This window comes from Peromyscus eremicus, chromosome 11, assembly GCF_949786415.1.
Source record: "Peromyscus eremicus chromosome 11, PerEre_H2_v1, whole genome shotgun sequence".
NCBI lineage: Eukaryota > Metazoa > Chordata > Mammalia > Rodentia > Cricetidae > Peromyscus > Peromyscus eremicus.
The window spans coordinates 62474876-62495038 of record NC_081427.1 but is presented as its reverse complement, the minus strand read 5'-3'; the positions used below and the strand labels follow the sequence as shown (position 1 = coordinate 62495038).

The window sequence follows — 20163 nt, the reverse complement described above, 5'->3', positions numbered from 1 at the left end:
TGTTAATAGGATAGCTTTCCTACAAAGTTTCTCCTGTATCTATGGAATGTCTTCCTAGGATGGGTCAGACAACATTGACTAGTAAGTTCTTCAGGGTGAGCAATGGAAGCTGCCTGTTAGGTTAATGGTTCATAAACAATCCAGAGATGACGGTTTCCCTCTTGCGTACCTTTTAGAAGTTTTACTTTTCTGATTTGTTTGGCTTCTTCAGAAAAAATTTCTCAGATGTCTCCCCTGGGACAAAATGCTGCCTCTCTGTGCCTTGTGTCCATGTTGGTGAAGAGGGACTGACTGGCTGGAACCGTCATATTCAGCCTCAAGTAATCTGTTGTTAGCTTCATATTTTACCTTCTGCCTAACTTTTGCCAGCTGATTTTGTACCCAGAGTTCTCTGGGGTACCAAAGGCAGGCCCGCTGCCCTCTTTCTACATCGATCTCTTTGTGGGCTGTGGACTCCTCACTCTTTTCTTGTCAAATGCTCTTTTCTACACTTATACTCCAGGCATTAATTAGAAATGTAGCCTTCAGGAATGCACAGGCCTTGTCTCTCCTCTTGTGCTGGGCATTTTCCTTTGTGCTCTTGTTCTCTGTCCCCTGAGCCTCACTTTTTTCAGTCACAGGGAACCGACCCCAGACAGTGATACTTTGCTACCCATTGCCAGGCAGCCTTCATCCAGGTTCAACCATTAAGAAGCACCGGAGAGATATTGGGAATAGGGGAAAACAGAGAAGGTAAGCGTATCTCCACCCGAGGATGCCTTGGGCAGCCTCTGTACAATCGCCAACACTTCTTTTATTTCATTCAACTCAGTACCCTCTGAACCTACATAGCCCTTAACTTGTGGTTCCAATTCCTGCCTGGCAGTCTTTGATTTGGGATCTGCTAACAATATCTTGTCCCTGGGCCCCTCCAGCCACAGTGTTGTTAATAGCATCTGATGTTGCTTACTTTTATGACTTTTTACATCACCCCATACTTTGGTAAATGGTGGTATATACTGAATATTTTCCGCTAAAACTATTTGACTTGATTTTTCTTACTGTGTTCTGAAAGACATAGATACAAGGGGTATTCTATATATCTATTCTTTTAATTTAATGGGTTCTTGGAAGAAATGGGAGGTCAATGTATATGGCCAGTCTGTCATCGTGAACGGAAAAACTTATATGTTTTGAGGTTTTTGGTGTATACTGCCAAAACCTCCGTGTCATATTTCATTTCCACTAATAGCAGATAGTGTCCATACCCTGACATCTGCACAGCACAGGGTTGATGCTGACATTATCGGTGCATCTATCTTTACATGGGAATCTGATTTTTTTTTTCTTAAAAAAAAAATACAAGTTCTCTTGGCTCAGAACATCTCATACTTTTGTTTTCAACAGCTGGAAAAGATCTATGAGGACAGAAAACCAATAGCAGTTTCCTAAGTTTGGGTTCAAAATGGCTGGTAAGTTACCCAGGAGTTCAGACTCTCAACAGCAGGAGATACAAAAAACAGCTTTCTGGGAGGTTGTTCTGATGGTTAACGAGGAGGGATTTTTCTGGCTCTCTAGAAAAGTAAAATTCTTCCCAGAAAAGAAAGCCATTACTGAGATCCAAATATTTGGAGCATTACTCAGAAAAGAGTATGTCTCACAAAAGACTGAGTCACAATTAACTACCTCTTCTCTCAAGATTAATGCCCAATCAGAAAAAGCTGTTTCTTCATAGATTTCCATATTTAGGACTGAAATAGGGCAGGATATAAGGAATATCTAAAAGTGACATGTTGTCTTCTCTTCACTACATGGAACCAACCTGACTGTATCCCTTACGGAAATCACATAGATTTATCAGTTTGAAGTCTTGATTGACTGTGATTTGGCCTTTTATAGTGGCTTTGTAATTATGCTCTCAGTCTTCATCATTTGTTAATTAACATGGTCGTCTACACACTCAAGATGTCCTAACACCTCGCTTCTTCCACCTGCAGAGACGGTGCCCTTTTTCATCACCACATTACATTTCTCTAATAGACATGGCTTGCATTACTTGACATCTATCTCTAAAATGTAGCTAAGTGGTACCAGAAGTTTCTACCCAGTGCTGAGGAGAGTCTATGACTGGGAGAGGTAGCATCTTGGGGAAATCAATACAGCTAGGCCTTATATTCAAAAGCCCTGGATTGGCCTGCATGATCTTTTCTCAGTGCTACTATCTTATTTTATATATTCACAGCACAATTTTAAAGAGTGAAGATGTCCCTCTCTCTTTTTGTCCCAACCTTTCTTTCCTCGCCTTCCCCCGTTATTCAAGGAGACTGAAAAAACAGAACAGCCTCAGATCTCTTTCGACATCTGAGAAAGTTTGGCTTTATCATCAATGAATTTATTCACAGATCTCACTTTCTCTATGGTCAATGAACAGGTTACTGTGGAATGGAGAGCCACTTTTAGTTTTATGGAGTGACGAATTAGTGTTCTGACTAAACTCAAACAACTTGGTGACTTGTTGGGGTGGAGCCCAATAATTTTGCCAAGTTGGGATCCACACCAGTGTTACTTCCTGTTGGTGAATATTCAGCCTCAAATCACAGTCAGAGGGAAACAAAGTCAGTTCAGCAGACAGACAGCTCCAAGTAGAATAATCACTAGAAGTGGTTTGCTCAGCTTCCAGAAGAGAAATATGGACAAGTCATTGACGTACAATGAATACGTTATTAAAGACTATTTCTAATGAGAAATTAAAAGCCAAAAATGATGAAAAGCTTAGGCCAATTGACTTGTGAAAAAATGCCCCTGGAATTTCCCTTACTTTATTTACCACATTTCTACACACATCATTTTTATCTTATTATTTATTACTTATTCCCTTAAACCGCAGAATCAAAGTAGAATTCAAATTATTTTAGAAAATAACATTTTCTTAGTCACAAGAACTATAAAAAATCCTGTAACTATATGCTTCAATTTAAGTCTGAAGGAATTTGACTTGAATCTTCTTGATCCCTTAGCAAAGATGAGACTCGGGAATCATGTAGTATGACTAAAACTTTCCCCACATGCTATGGTTTTAATTGTGGTAAGCCAGTTACCCTTACAGTGCCCTCGAGTATCATGTATAAAATGCCCAGCAGGAGCAAACCAAGTGTAATTCCATGTTCTGAAATGATGGACATCTCTGCTTTCTATTTTGTTCAAACACACAACTGAATGAATCCATACAACAGACCACTTCTAAAGGTTCATTTCATCTTATTTATATGCGTGTTTTGCCCTTATGTATGTCTACATACATGCTATGCCTGTGGAGGCTCAAAGAAGGCATTGGATCTTTTGAAACTGGAATGGTTCTTCGTTACTACTAGGGTGTTTGAATTGAACCTGGATCCTCCGGAAGAGCAGCCATTACTCTTAACTAATCCTGCATACCAGAGACCACTTCTACCTTGCCACTATTTTTACTATAAGGTATTTTTTATTTTTAAGCCAATGTTGACATTTGTCTATCAGTCTTTTTCAGCTACAATAGAAGATATCCTGAGATGCTCAGACACTGGACAGGGACATCATACCTCTTACATTTCCTTTGTATGAATTTGGGATAGAACTTAGGAAGATAATGAAAGGTGAAGTGTTAATAATGTCTCGAGTACTAAATTGAACAGAGTTATAAGCATATATGTTTTAAATTATATTTTTCATAAATGTCATAATCATAGAATATTTTTCTATGACAAGTGTTTATTTCGTATTTTGAATGTGACATGAAAATGTCTGTCATGACATTTCTTAGTAGAGTCTGCTTTTCCTCACTATTCTTTCTGACTCATAAATCTCCTATTTTAACTCAATTCAGCCTTTTTTTTTCACAGTGGCAGTGTGAATAGACAGCAACACCATTTTTTATGTGTTTACAGGATCAAGTTTTACTACGTAGTCTCAGCCCAAGAAGACACAAGAGTTCTGTCTCTACATTCTAAGTAAAGTTAAAACGCAAAGCATATTTGGTATGTAACAAGTAGCACTCCCATTTCATTAAAAACCATGTATCTGAGATATAAAGGTATTTTCAAGTATATATTTCAAGTATATATATATATATATATATATATATATATATATATATATATATACTGTCTGAAATAAATAAAAAAGATTAACAATTTAGTTGATAATTAATAAGATACAACTACAAAGAAAAATGGTGCTGCTTGTTTTATAAACATATTGAGGTACACTGTAAGTGATTACAAGTAAGGAAATCAGGTGGCCTTGAATACAGGAGGGGCCTCCTGTCTGTCAGTCTCTTGACATTGACGGTATATGGACTTAAGAAATCTTAAGGAAATGTCTTCTGGGAAGAGCTTTTTTGTTGTTGTTGTTTTGGGTTTTTGTTTTTTTTTGGTTTTTTTTTTGCATCACTCCACTGCCTCTGCAGCATCAGCCCCTGTCTGTTACTTAGATGGAAAATTTGGATAATCAAGATATGTTTTCAAGGAAGCTGGCTTCCAAAAAGAGGTCAAGAGGCTAGTTTGAGAATTGAGAGTTAAGCAAGGAGATCTAGGATTGGAACATTGGTTAGTTACTTCAGCCCACTTATCCTAATTGTGATGCTGTCTCTAAAATGCTGTATTGGAAAAAAAGTATTGTGAGGATTATCCATCAATTGGAGTAGGCATTTGTGCTATTTACAGTCTTTGAAGGGAAATATTTTCAGTTAGCTGTAAGAAACACCCGCTCCTCTTGTTTCAGAGATCACTGTGAGTGAGGTAGGTGTGGGATTCATTCTTTTTGGCAATAGCATCATGGAGAGAGAGGGAGAGCCAGGATTATCTCACAGATAGAAAGGAACAGCGAGTTTTACACCCACTGGCTTTTAAAACGATAGCAGTGACGTCTGACCTGAATTGAGTAAGGCACTTGAGACGACCCTGCCTGCGTTCCAAAAGTAATCTTTACCCTCTTACATGAGTAGTCCCTGAGACACCATGACATAGAGGAAAGAGGAATAAAATACAAAGGATGATCCCTCCAGGCAGAAAGCAAGTAGAAGGAAGGCAGGATTTCTCCCTTTTCCTGCCTTGGTGAATACTATCAATATTCAAAAGAGAAACCCTTCCTGTCAGATGACAAATTTTGTTCTGGATGCTAGGTTTCATTTTCAAGCCATGCTGATGTTTTCAGTGTGGACTAACACTGGCTTTAGCACAAAAGCAGTCTACAGGAATAACCATTGAATAAAACAAGCTTCTTCCTTGAGCATGTTATACCGTTTTACAGAATTTTAATAATGCATGAAAAGCTTTAAAAACTCAGTGTAATGCGTTCAGGATGTCTTCAGTCATTAGAGCGCCTGCCGAGCATGCATGCAGCCCTTCTGATGACCACCAAGACCAAAGAAACCAGGCATGGTGGTTAGCACAGGTGTAATTCTAGCACAGGAAGGCGGATGCAGGAGGATGAGAAGTACAACCTCATCTAAGAACCCGTGCCCACACACACACCAAAGCCTGTTGAGATGACTCACTAGCAAAGGCTCTTGTTACTAAGCTTGGCGATCTGAGTTAGACCCCAGAACATAAGGGGAAGAACCGACTCCCACAAGTTGTTCTCTGACTTCCACATGTTATGACACACACCCCCACAAAAATACCTTCATAGAGCCTTTCTGCAAATGGCAATACTCACTCAACTGTTTTTGATTATGAGGATGTATCAATGGAGCTTTCAATATTTGTAGATTGAGAAGACCCAAGGGCCAAGCACGGCTGTTACTTCAGCCAAATGAACAAAACTATGCTTTCCCATCACCTCTTCTATAGCCGTGTTAAAAATAGTAATGTACGCTCATGACATATTATTTATTTAGTCTGCCCAGACTGAATGTGTATGTGGATTTACAGACCCCCTCACAATAAATTCTGCTACCCTCAGGGGTCCGAGACCTACTGCTTGAGAAGCACGGGAACAGGACAGGCTTATGATTGATGACAATGAGGAGGGCCTGGGGGCACATCTGCTAGTCTTCCATGGCTTTCATCCTCACAGCCCTCACACAGCCTCCTTGAAACGCTGCACTCTGCTCTGTTTACTGGAAATGTTGCTGTGTAAACTTCAACAAGTTAGTTATGACTTTCTACAGCAGAAACATTTTTCATGCAAGAAATGAAGTGCACCTTGGAGGGAGATTTATTTTTCAGGAGAAAAATGATTTTTGCTTCAGGATCCACTAGGTCTTCAAGTGTGCATGGTAGTACTTTAAGTGGGAGGTGAATATATGCTTGTTTATTGCATGAGTCACTAGACTTTTCTGAAAAAAATTAATAAATTAAGGCAAAAGATTTCCCACATCTCTGTTCCATTTTCCTTTACATTGTAGTTCCAACACAGCAACAATGTCTACCAACAAAGACACTAACACTACACAACACAACAATAATGTCTACCAACAAAGACACTAACACTACACAACACAGCAACAATGCCTACCAAGAAAGACACTAACACTACACAACACAGCAACAATGCCTACCAACAAAGACACTAACACTACACAACACAGCAACAATGTCTACCAACAAAGACACTAACACTACACAACACAGCAACAATGTCTACCAACAAAGACACTAACACTACACAATGCACAGCCAAGTAGCACTGTGCGCTCCCTTTCTAGTGCCTTTGGGAATTTTTATTTCTCTCAGCAGACTTTTGTCAAAGCTTGTGATTAAAAATGTGAGTGTATACATTTACCCAATTGTGCTTTCTCCCTCCCCCATTTTTATTGTCTCCTTTTGGTTCATCCTAGGGAGAGTTTTGATTTTTATTTTTTTTGCCAGAAGTGACTTTTAAAAAATCTTCCATGTATGTATTTGTATATATGTCTCTCCACTTTTTTACCAACAATATCTTCTTTTTTTAATCGTGGAACAACTTTTCAGTGAGTTTGCTCACCTTTGGTTCCTACACATTGTCATGTCACAAGCAGTTTCAATGAACTCCACTTTGGTTTCCAGCCCCACGATGCCACTGAAAATCTTCTTGCCGTAAACCTAAGTCATGTGGATCTGGTTCTGGAGGGAGCCTGCTGCTTCTCCCTCACCAACTCTTACAGTAGTGTGTATATACTGATCTATCTTTCTCTAAACGCTCCCTCAGTTTTATTTCCATGAGAGGCTAGTTCATTTATTCAGGAAGATTCGCTCATGTGCAGGCCGGCACACAGGAAAAGGAAGGCCGAGGCTGCTTGAACTCGTGAGCTGAAAGAGAGAGATAATTAGAGAACTGAGCGTGTGGCTGCAGCAGAGTGAGTGTGATGGCTGACACAATACAGTTTGGAGAGTGCACTTAAGAGAAATACCTACTTAAGATTGGAAAAGTCAAGGGAAACTTCCTGGGGACCGGGACACTTCATCGGAGATACTTGTCGGATGAATGGGAGTCAGCCAGAGAGCAGGGGAGGACTGTGAAGTCACTGTACTGTACAAGGAGATGAAGGCAGAAGATTCGACATAATGGGCTCAGGGTCAGAGAGAAATGAGGGACGGACCGACACACACAGAGAGAGAGAGAGAGAGAGAGAGAGAGAGAGAGAGAGACAGAGAGACAGAGACAGACAGACAGACAAGGGGAGAGAGGGAGAAGAGAGACAGACAGACAGACAGACAGGGAGAGGTGGAGAGAGGGGTGAGAAAGAGAGACAGACAGACAGACAAAGACAGAGAGACAGAGACAAAGGGAGAGGGAGAGAGTGGGAGAGAGAAAGACAAAGACAGGGAGACAGACAGAGATGGAGAGAGAGGGAGGGGGAGAGAGACAGAGATACAGAAAGAGATGGAGAGAGATAGAGAAAGAGAGAGAGAAACAGATAAAGACAGAGAGAGACAGAGAGGGAGAAAGAAAGAGATAGATAGACACAGAGAGAGACAGACAGACAGAGACAGAGAGAAATGGAGAGAGAGAACTTACCAGTCACACATGCGAAGTTGGGGAGCTTGAGAGGAGTGTCACTAAAGGGGAGAATAGAAAATAGGAAAAGTGCCACCGCCACGAGGCAGCATCGTGTTATGACAGCCCTTGTCTGATAATTCAAGGTTAGACTTCTTAATGGAGTGGAGATGTCACAAGGAGCATAGCTGTTAAATTTCAAACAAGGGTTGGGAACGTGGCAAAGGTAGATGAAGAGTCGCTGGAGGCCATCGCATCAACCTGTGTAGTGTGGTTGTCACACAGCATCTGTGTGGTCGGCAATGGAGTTTCCCTGTGCAACAGTCAGTTCTCTCTGTCCACCAACACGGTTATGGGTTGTTCGTGCTGGTGATGGTGGTGGTGTGGACATCACAGCAGGAGTGTTAGAGAAAGGAGGGAGGGAGAAAGAGAAAGAAAGAACGGGGTGGGGGAGAAAGGGGGGAAGGGAGAATTGAATTAAGTGCTACACGGTAAGAAATGAAAGACTTTTCAGAAGTAGGTATAATGCCTGGTTGTAGCAGTTTATAACTAGGGCAACCACCAGCATGGTGATGCCATTCAGCCCGCTGGAAAGTTCTCAAGTGGGCATGTGGCATGGCTAACAGTGGGAAGGAGACTGCGGATTCAGTCTTAGATTATTGGCACTTTCCAAAAGCGAACACTCAGAGAGGCAGATCTCTGGAGACAGGCAGCAGAATAAAGAAATAAAAAGGATTTGTGTGTTCCTAGGAGTTTTATTAGAGAGCATGTCTGAGTGACCCACAATACAAGATAAGAGGAGTGGGGATGCTGTGTTTCTGGGGAAACCTCCTTTCTCTCTGGGCAGGAGAATGCTTCCAAGAATAGGTAGAAACCACAGCTCTGGATTCATAGCTCTTAATATTGAGATGTCCAAGATTCTGTGACAAGAACCACATCTGTAGGGCTAGAGGTAATTCTTCAGTGGCAGAGAACATGCTTACATGCATAAGGTCCTGGATTTGAACCTTGGCACTGTCAAAAGAATAAGCAAACATAAAGCATGAGTGTTAAATAAGTAAATAAAAAAAGAATCACACAAATAGTACCTGAGGTCATGTGACTTTGTTGTCTTTGTCACCGTGCTATGAGTGACACTGGTCATCAGGGGGGGCAAGAAAAGTTTGGAGAAGTAAAAGAAGCCTCAGAATCATTTCACATACAACTCAGGGGCTTTCACTTGCTCAGCATCCTGCCAAGGGATGTGCAACATGACCAGGTCTGGGCCCTGTAAGTCCCACACAGTTCTAAGGAGAGAGAAGACATAGAAAACATCAGGGAAGAAACCCAATGGCTTTTCAGCCTCGGCCGGTTTGTTCCTCCTTTTGTATCTTACGGCACACACCACTTGCAGCACAAGTCACGTTTTTGCAAGATCATTGCTTTGGGGACCATATGGAGCAATAGGTTACAAAAGGTGGGGGTTTCTAAGAAAGAAGGAACCGTATTGAAGCCACTTTCAAGACGTTGCTACATACTTAACCACTATCAGTGACATTTCTGATAGGCCTCATGGAAAAGCTTCGCAGTGCTTTGAGAGAGATAATTTCAAAACAATTCCAATATGGACTTTTTTTTCTGTAATTGATATGCATTTTTCAGATCACATCCCTGCTCACCATCATTTATCAAGACCTACATTTCTGCCTATGCCAATGTATTCAAGAACACAACCTGCCTTAACAGAAGGCTGTTACCACACCATTAAGAAATGAATTTTACTTTAGGAATTCAAAACTAATTTCTAGAAATTTTGCATTTAGTGTATTTTATGGTTGCCCCTTTGTTTCCTGAAAATGAGTAAACTTCTTCCAGCTTGTGAAATACTATAGCAGCTACAAGGATCAGACGTTATCTATGGTGAAATTTCTGTAAGAAATCATGGTCAATTTCCCAATAGTGTCTTATAAGAGGGTGGCCAGTTCCCTTCTCTGTGTTAGTCATGGTTAGTCACAGCAGGGAGGGACTTCACTCTGCTCACAAAAAAGTGATTGTTCTACTACCCTCAGGGATGTCGTTAGTCACTAGCACCAGGCTTTGCTGCCTGGGGCATTACATTGCGTCTATCCTTCCCCCAGGACAGTTTCAGACTCAGGTGGAAGTGCCAGCAGATCAAACTCCAACCCCTCACCCCTGCCATTTCCCAGAGAGTCTTGAGCACAGGCACAAGGAAAATCACTGTTCATGTTATCTCACTTGGTCCTCAGAACCACCTGGGATTCTTGGCTGCATTTCAGAGGTGACAAAGCTGGAGTCTGGAAGCAAAAGACATTTTCCGAGGGTCAATGAGAACTGAGTTTTGAACAGAGCTTGGCTTTTGAGTCTGCTCTCACAATGATCGCACCACTGCCTTCCAAATTCTGTCCCCAAAGTAAGAACCGGAGCGTCCCACCCCAGCCACAGCAACTCTGCTTTGTCTGTTGACATTCCGTGACGAGCTTACTATCAGGGGCCAACAGACGTGTTTTTAAAACTGGGAAACTGCTGCATCAAGAAAGTCCTGTACCCCTCAGTACAGCACGTGGCTGCAAATATAGAAATGTCTGTGCTGTTAGATCCTCCAAATTGTCAACTCAATAATAATCCAGCTGGATTATTAATTATGTCAGTAACTCTGAGTTAGATCAACTCACACGAGAAGACACCACAGCAGCTTAATATCAATGACCTCAAAAGCACCATAAAAAAACCCCAATTAATTATTTGTCTTGTTATTCATTCAGGGGTATTCCAGAATAAGAGACAATGAATGGCAGGGTTATATAGTGAAGGCCCAGAAAGCAAGTTTTAGGAAAAGTGAAACTATTTTCTTACCCCTGCAGTCTGAGGACTCCTGAGCTGGGAGGGCAGGTATGTTAGATACTCCATTGGTGGGCATGCATGTCCTTGTGCTGTGACGTACGTATTGTGGCTTTTGTAACATACCCCCTGTTTCTGGTAACTCTCCAGAAGTCTGACTACGGTCACTTCCTGAGTTTGTGGTACTTCTTTTGCATTATTGCTAACCTTTTGGGTTTTCACACAATCACCATTACAGTAGAAGTACAATGAAGATGATGGGCTGGCCAGTGGACTTAGCAATACAGAGGTTATTGGAGAACAGATGGGAACTTAAAGACATCCTTGACTCAGCTGGGCTTTTATCATAGCATGAGCTGAGAGAAGTCTTGAGGCCCATTTGGGGCATGAAGCTTTTTTTTGGTGCAACTATTCAAGATCACATGGTCTAAGATGATAGAGAAGTAAGTCTAGAGAGGGACAGAAACCTAAGACCCCAGCCAGATGGTTTGTCTGAAATGATAAACAATGACCACAATGGATTTGTAGAGGGAAGAATCCAACATTCACACAGGCTGAAGGGTGAGGTCTTTGTTTCGAAATTTTAAATTTAGTGATTTCAGCTGGGGCTTGTACGTGAGATGTGCACACAGATGTGTAACATGAAAAAAATGTCAATGTTAAGAGTCTGATTCTGTCCTTTTGCTCGACCTTTCATGTTTGATTTTATAGGGGGTAAATGGTTTATTCTGGGACATTTCATTGAGATAAATCAACCACATCACAGGCCTTTTTATGTATTAATCTTTTGTATAGTTATAATGATAGTTAGATAAAATATTCATTGAGCACCTATTATACACTGCTCTAGACAGAGGCTATAGGGGAGAATAAATCAGAATAGACCCCTGTTCTAACTATGTTTATAGTGTGGTGGGGAAAGGTGGTTAAAAACAAATAAATACACCATTTGGAATGCCAGGTTCTGATACACAGTGTGAAAAAAAAAAACCTAATCAGGGCAATGAGAATAGTACTGTGCTAGGCAGAGAGGAGGGGGCATTCTACACAGGGTGGTGAGGGAATGCCTCAGATGACATGAACTTTGAAGTTGAACAGCAACATAAAAAATAGAAAGCTAGGTATTATCTGAGGGAAGGAACATTCCTGCACCCCTACTAGAAGGTACAGTACACACAAAGACAGCGGGTACAGTGATTGCTTGAGTGTGCTTGGAGCAGAAAGTGGGCACAGAGGACCGGGCAGATGATGGAGATGAAGTCAGTGAGGTGGTACAGGCTGGTGACTCCCAGATCTTTGTAAGTCATGGCGGGAACTGTGACTTCAATTTGAAGGCTAGAGGAGTCCTGTGGCGTCTTGAGGAGAGAAAGGGTGCCATGTGACATTTCGGTTACTTGTTACTGTGTGTTGAGGCCCAGGGAGAGTGGCTAGGACGTTCCTGCAATCATTCAAGTGAATGAGATGCTGAATTCACATAGCTGTGACATTACTAAAAAATAAATATTCTGGACGCATTCTGCTGTAAATTAGGTGTAGATGGTAGGGAAAAAATGATGAATCAAAGAGGAGAGGAGAAATGGAATTGTTTATAAAATGGGAAAGACTGGTTCAAAGCAGTGTTTGAAAGGATTTTCCCCCTTGAGACAGAATACCATTAATTAACTCTGACTAGCCTCACACTTGCAGGAATCCTGACTTTGCCTTTCAAATGCTGAGATTACAGGGCTGTGCCATCACATCCATATTTTAGTTTCTTCTTCTTCTAAGGGTGCAAAGTTCATTACAGGAACTCTATTGGCATGACCTTAGATATCTACACCAATTATCCCTCTGAAGACCACACTATCACAGGGGTGGGTAGAGGCTTCACCACGTAAATTTTAGGCAGAACACAATTTAGTCCACAATAAGGGCCAATGTGCAAAAGAAGAGACTGTGTCCAGCTAGAGAGCCTTTCACAAGTCTTACCAAACTGAGAAGGGAGCAAAAAGAGCCAAAGTGGGGTATTGTGAGGTAGAGAGAAGAGAGCTAAGACAGCAGTTTGTAAACGTGGAGCATTTCGATCGTCAATGTTGTAGTATGATTCAGATGAGACTTAGGAATGGCCACTGAATTTAGCATTGTGGATATTGTGGGGACATGAAGAACTCTTTGGTGCTACGGTAGAAATGATGGCCCCATTGCAATGGGTTCCAACAGATCATGGGATGTAAGCCTCCAGCATGACTTGTATGAGACAGTGTTCTGGAAAGTTAGCAATATTCTAAATCCTGAGTTATTCATTAAAGCCGGAGAATAATCACTTCTGTAATTAAGTCAACCTAGTAAGAGTCAGTGGAGCGGTGAAGAGAGCCAATGGAGATGGTATACTTCTCTCCAGGTATATTTTTGAGGATGCACTTCAGATGTCAATAGAGAGGGTAATCGGAGTGAGAGGGAAAGAGATGGAAGGTATGTCTGCTGGCTTTCTGTCCATTACTTTGTGGCACCCTCATACAGACATGGAGAACTATTGTATGAGACCTAAACCGGACACCGGCGACTTTTGTCACAGAGCCTGACACTGAAGCTCCCAGAAAGTCCATCTCAATTACTCTTTTTCTAGTTAAAATTAGAAAAAAAAAAAAAAAAAAAAAAACAAGAACGAAAACCAACCAACAAACAAACGAAAACACCCCCAATTACTCAGTTTTACCTGTTCAGTTTTTTGGTTTTGCTTTGCACTAGTAAGTGCATTCCAGACTTCTGCAGTGTGTCTAGGGGGCAGAGTGCTTTGCCCTTGATGGGCACTATTGTTTGAGCATTATGGCACAAAGCTGAGCGGTATCTGGAAATGTAAAAGCCAGACACTGAGAGCTTTGTTCGTTGCTTTATGCAGGAACTAATCACACAAAGGGTTACGTTATCACCCTTCTGAGACAGAAGACATCATGATTTCCCATGACCCAGAGTGGAAAATCATCCCAGTGTTCCTGGATCCGTGGAGGGTACACAACATCCAATAGAGTCATAAAATATTTTATTTATCTTAATTTTTCCTCTTGTAAGTTTCCTTTGTTTTCACAGAAAGTAGAGTCCGAAGGCCTAAATTAAGCATGCCTACACCGAATTTCCAGATTCTGGGGCGCTCACTTTATTTTGCCACTTTAAACCACACCAGGCTTCTAGCAGTTACTCGGAGGAGCCCTGCTGCAGGCAAGTAGCCCATCCGTTTGCAGCAGGCTCCGAAACAATTTACTTGAATGGGGAGTTCTATTGCCTTTTGAGCAGAATGGCCGTATGAAACAAATTTACCGTACAGTAAGTTGTATTTCCTGAGGTAACCAAGTTCCCATCTAATGGTCTTGGAGTGCAATTCCCAGGAGCTGTAATGCTTTTTGCACACAAGCTTGCAAATGCTCAGTGCAGACTTTGGCAAATAAGTCCCCCTATGCACACATGGTTCTAGAAATCTATCGCAGGCAATTCAAACAACGTTGCATTCTGCTTTCTTCACCTTTCTCTAAGCTTATACCTCTGGGTTTTTGTTAACATTTTAAAAGATATTTAAAACTGCACTTTGGCCACCTTGTAAAATGAAAGAGTACATTGTCCAGGCACTGAAGGTACACGTCAATGCTTTTATCAAGTCAGGGGCCTGCACTGCCGCACTAATTGGAAACATGTGTCGAAAATGCAGGACAGAGTCTGCAGTGATTCTCTAATTGAGTAGAATAAAATAAGAACTAAACTCACATTTCTTTATGAGACCATTCTGTTGGAGTCGTTCTATTAGCAGGACTGATGGATGACTCTGAGGGCCAAAGCTGGCACCTGTGTCTAGGCTGCAAGGATGCTGGCAGTTGTTTTATTTAAGACATTATCAATGGTTCTATTATGCTTTTAAGTGACATTAGAGAGGACTTGGTTGCAAATGCTTCTCTGTTAATTACTAGAAGGATATTGATAGAAAGCCTAATTGATTTCAAAACACTGGATGACCGTACTCACGGAAGGTTTTTAAATAACCTTATATCAGAAGGTAAATCCATAAAGTCTGCCTAAACATGACCCAAAGAAGGACAACAACAGACAGGGGAAATCAAGTAGGCAGGGTGAAGACAGCAAGGCCTCAACCTATGCTAAGACCTACAAGCAGTGAAGGAATGTGGAAAGTGAGAAACAGTCTTCCCCAGGGAAGAGCACATCAATGGGCCATGTGATACAAAACTGTCAGCCCTACAATCATACATGCTAGTAGCATTATATGCTGCTTATATGTATGTAAGAACAATTAATTACAAGAGAGCTCATGAATTTGAAAGAGAACAAGGAGCTGTGTCTAGGAAGGTTTGGAGGGAGGAAAGGTAGGGGGGAAGCAGTATAATTATATTATAGTCCCCAAATAAAAGAAAGGAAAAATAAAAGTTACTGCAAAAATCATTCAAGAAGTAGAAAAAGTGTCTCCTCACACACTTGCTAATGAAGTCTGTGGAGATACAGGGGCTGGCTTTTGGCCCCTCCTCAAAAATGATGACAAAAATTGTCTCAAGCTCTCTGTTTAAATTAGAAATAGTATAATTTGAGATTTTTTTTTAAAAGAGTGCTATTTACGCCACTGTTTGCTTGGGGGAAAGATACTTGTACCTTCTAACTGATGTGGGATCAAAATCCCAGGGAACAAAAGTGTTAGCTCATAATATTTCCTGTCAGGCTTTAGGGCCCTTCTTCACAATCCTTTCTATAATTGAGCGTCCCCTGATTGACAGCAGTGTGTGGAGCTGACCCCTTCTACTGGCCTTCTGCAGACGACCATGACACTGTCATAGGCACTGAGTTGCTACCCTTGCACAACCTGCCTTAAGAAGTAAATGATTATTGCTTCCAAGATCACAGTTCCACCTCTGCCTCCCTCCAGAAAGAGGTTCCTAGGGAAGTGAATTAATAATAACAACAGCAGCAATCATTTCAAAGGTGCACACAAGTAGCCTTTGGTAGGAAACAAAGAGTCAATGCAGAATTGGGAACAGTTAAAAAAGGAAATCAATCTATCAGTGCCTAAAAACACTCCTAAAATCATCCCTGAAGGTGTGACCCAAGATCCAGACAGAGGGCCTTTCAATAGGGATGGGTCAAGAGTTTCTCTGTCAGGTTCCAGACTGTTCCATCTGTGAATGTTCCTGGGTATGAAGCACAGTTTATCATAACTCTGGCAGAATAGGAAGATCTTATGAAAATGAATAATCTTTGACCAGGCTGGTAAGATAGTTCACTTAGAGGGTAAGAATGCTTGACATGAAACCTAACAACCTGAGTTCACTCTCTAGAACCCCTGGTGGGAGGAGAGAACCAACTGCCCCGAATTGTCCTCTGACCTCTCCATGCCAGCTGTAGCATGCATAAGCTCACACTTATATACACACACAACATAGCAAGTGGTTACTCTTGTTTGACAGTAGGATACTGGACTATAGTCCTGCAGCCCAGCCTATCTGCAGTGGCTTCGTAGAACAGCTTTCCTGAAAGTCTGGATGAAGTGGACTGGGCTCTGCAAGTCAGCAGAGGCCAGACATGGGGGACAGCAACTTCCTGAGAAATTGTCACTTGAAATCTTTGGAAAATGAATTACATTTCCTTGCTAGTTTAATTCCCCCTCCCTTTAAAGGGCCATTCAACTAATAAAACTACAGAAAGGGAAGCATCAGTGTTTAGCAGAATACTCACGTTAGAACGAGCTCTGAAAAGCACAGGTGTCAGGGGCACGACAGGCATTGTTCTCCTTTGTCATTAGTCTTTAGAGTCCTTTGTTTCTCTCTGCCACTTTGCTCGGGGGGTTTTTTCCCTTTAGTTTCCCCATAACTTATGGATTGACTTCTCCAGAAAATCCATATTCAGACAAGTCATGAACCCTACTCAGCCAGGTCACTTATTCCTTGGCTTCCCAGTCTTATCAGCTTGACGAAGGTCGTGAAACGAGTCAGCATGAAATGGTATAAAACAATGTGTACCATATTGGTTAGCCATTGAGCTGTGGCTCAAAATCATCAAAGTCACTATCAATTGTGGTAAGATCTGACGTCCTTCAGTAGACGAATTGGACCCCGTACTTATGCTTTTGACCCTAGGGCTTCTCTGTAGCTGCCGCATGGGTCATCAGCAAGAATTGAAATATGAGGGATCAAGGCATCCAGGCCACCACTAGCAGAAAACAGCAACCAATAAATAATTGTTTCTTTTTGCACTCCCCCATGCATAGTTCTGAAAAAACATCTAAAGCGTTTCTTCCAAGATCCTGGTGGGAACACATAATGCCCACGTGGTAGCCATCTTGATAGGACATCTCTGCATTGTCTTCTTCTTTCCTGTGTCACACTTCCTTGATGTTTGGATTTTATCCCTACAAATACTACCTTAATAAAATCTCTTGTCTCAATCACAGCTTTGGGCAAAAAGCACAGCTCAGAGGCAAAGAGCAGGAGGGTCTTTTATAAGCAGGTTCCCCCATCATTGTTTAATCTACCCATGCTTTACTGGCTAAGTATATCCAAGATCACCATTAAGTTGCAAAGTCTCTATAAACAAAGCAAATGGTTCAAGACTCATCCATATTCCTTCAACTGGAACTTTGGCCACCAAAATCTCTGCTGCTTTTCAGGAAAAAAAAATCCCCTATCAATATGGAGATAGGGGTGTCTCTCTACTGCAGAATCAAGAGTCTTTAGTGGCAATGAGAACTTTGTGTGAAAGTCTATTCTCTATGAGATTGTGGGATGTGACTATCAGATGAAATTCTTAAAGGGCAGGAAGAAAAAAATCAACAGGCAAGCAATAAAATTCATGTCGAATTTTACTCAAATATGGGAGAGGAAAATTAGAAATCATGGGTAAACGAAAAGGATAATGGGGCAGGGAAAATATGAGCCAAGTATAGTCGGGATAGTATTGTATACTGAGGAGATAAGAGAGTTCCTGGTCTGAAAGAAAGTGGACAATCATTTCAAAGCACCCTTTACAATTAGAATACAGAGAAACTCAGTTTAGGTTAACACAGAGAACATCTCCAGTGAAATCTCATCTGAAAAGCATTTGCTAGAAATTGTCAGTACCCTGGTGAAAAACTTAAATCCAGACAAGAGCCGTAAATATGTGTGGGGAAGGTCTCGTGGGTGTCATCCTTTCCCCTTACAATATCGTTAGGTTGAGGCAGAAATGTGACTGTGTTTTCGGGGATTATTAACTCACAGGTAAATTGAGGGGGCTTACTTTGAATGTAGATGAGAGGTATTTGTGATGGGTCCTACAAATGACACTGAGTATAGGGATGAGAGAGATGTGAAATGATGAAGGTTGAGTTTTCTGGGCCATGTCTAGCAAAAGTCTCATTGACCAGCAGCTCACTTTTTCTTTTCTTTTCGTATTCTCAGATATTCTGAAGAGCTCCATGAATTCACAGTTAATTACAGAGTAGCTTCGGCTTCTCAATATATGGTCCTGTTCTGAGGGTTCCAGGCTTCATTTACTACAGTGTGAGCTCTATGGCAACAGAGTGCTTACCTGTGTTGTTCAGTATCACAACCCATGCCAAGAACAAAACCTAGCACAAATGTTCAGCAACTGTTTGTAAAATTTCTCCAGATGGCTCAGGTCTGTACTTTGTGTATAACCTTTCTTTGGTAAACATTTGTTGAACTGAACACCCAATAAAGAGTTGCTTAGCTCAAAGACACAGAGTCCTGTATTTTATAAATCTGAATTATAGGTCATGAAGCAAATCTTTTTGAAAGTAGATCTCTGACCTTTTAAAACCATATAATAAAGACACCTTTTCTTGCGCAGAGACTTTTTCTTCCTTCCCTAATGAATCCTGGACCATATTTGATGTCAGCCCCCAACTTACGAATTTTACGCTGAAGCTACCCTCTAGAACTGAAATCCATTTGTCTTAGAATGAGGATACTAACATTCAAAGAGTCACGATGTATTCCAACTCAGTTCTGTGCCTTACAAGTCAGTCAGTGGTCTTCAGAACACTTTATTTTAGAGCAGAGACAGTGGAAGTCACGAGCATAAACACGGCTTAGCATGGCAGGATATGACCACCTTGGAGAGCTGTCTACAGTGTACATGAAACAGAATGCCCTGCCTTTCATGTCTCCACAAGGCATGAACAACCTGTGGTTATAGGCTGTGTGCACCCTGTTGTAACCAACTCAATCAATGTCACAGAGCAATGGATGAACATATCCATTGTTTACAAAGATAAAATCAAATTCAAAACTTTCAAAATCTGATGAACTTTATGGATGTTATTGTCACTAAGACTCCGCTCTTTTACTCTACGCAGACTGGCTGAGTACTTTAATTAGCTGCGTACCATTTGACTTTTAAAAGTGCCTTGGAAAGATCTAAAGTACATATATCTAAGATTATTGAAGACTCACCAGTATAGTAACATTCCTGGGTGACTACATAGGTTTGTTTTAGAATTATATTTATAATTGATAATTTATATAGACTTTTCTTATGTAAGTCATCAAAAAATTGAAATGTGGTAAAATTTCTTTCTTTTAAAAGTATTTTTCTGTAGCCCAGCTAGCTTGGAACTCAGTAGGTAATCCAGGCTGGTCTTGAAACCATGGCTAATTCTCCACCTTTAGCCTCCTGAGTCATGGGGTAATAGGCATAAGCCATATGTGGCAAAATGTAGGAAAATCTCTACACACACACACACACACACACACACACACACACACACACACACACTTCATTGCACACATGTATGAAACTCAAGAATAAATGAAGAAATGTGAGTGCTTATGTATGTAATGTAACCATCCATTTTGGAGACCAAAACAAAACAAAACAAAATAAAATAAACAAAAAATATATGTATATATATATATATATATATATATATTTATATATGTATATATACACACACGTAAGTCTCTTTATAACTTTGCCTATTAAGTTTGGAGGTAAAAATATATAAGTGATATTTAAAATCCTAAGAAGCCTAAAGTGGTGATATGGATAGCGAAGAGCAGAGTGTTGAAGCTAAATAGTAGGTGGCAGAAAAAAGGAGGGCCGCCCAGGATATATGCTGTTCCAAAAGCCAAGAGCAGACAGCAGAAGTGATGGGCTTTATCAACAGTGCAGGTGACACGGAGTGGACCAGCACTGATCTGACAACATGCTGTGCAGTGTAACTTTGACAGGAGGGACCGGATGCTCAGCTGGGAAGAAATGACGACAGAATGCAGTTAGGAAGCAGGATGGTGAAGAGTAGGAAGAAATGTACCCAGTTTGACTGATGACAGATATGCCATGGTCTTTGCCTTCAAGAAGGGCTGGAAAAAGGTTATTTTTTTGTTGTTGTTTATTTTGTTTTGGTCCCCAAATGGTTATATT

General features: G+C 41.1%; 1 long non-coding RNA gene across 1 annotated transcript; it reads left to right on the top strand.

The window, feature by feature from the left end:
- The first annotated feature begins 616 nt into the window (after positions 1-616).
- Positions 617-18435, top strand: LOC131921756 (uncharacterized). The gene is made up of 4 exons (XR_009382085.1): positions 617-732; positions 1387-1451; positions 3903-3992; positions 18177-18435. It is a non-coding gene; the product is annotated as an uncharacterized LOC131921756 (long non-coding RNA).
- The last annotated feature ends 1728 nt before the right edge of the window (positions 18436-20163 follow it).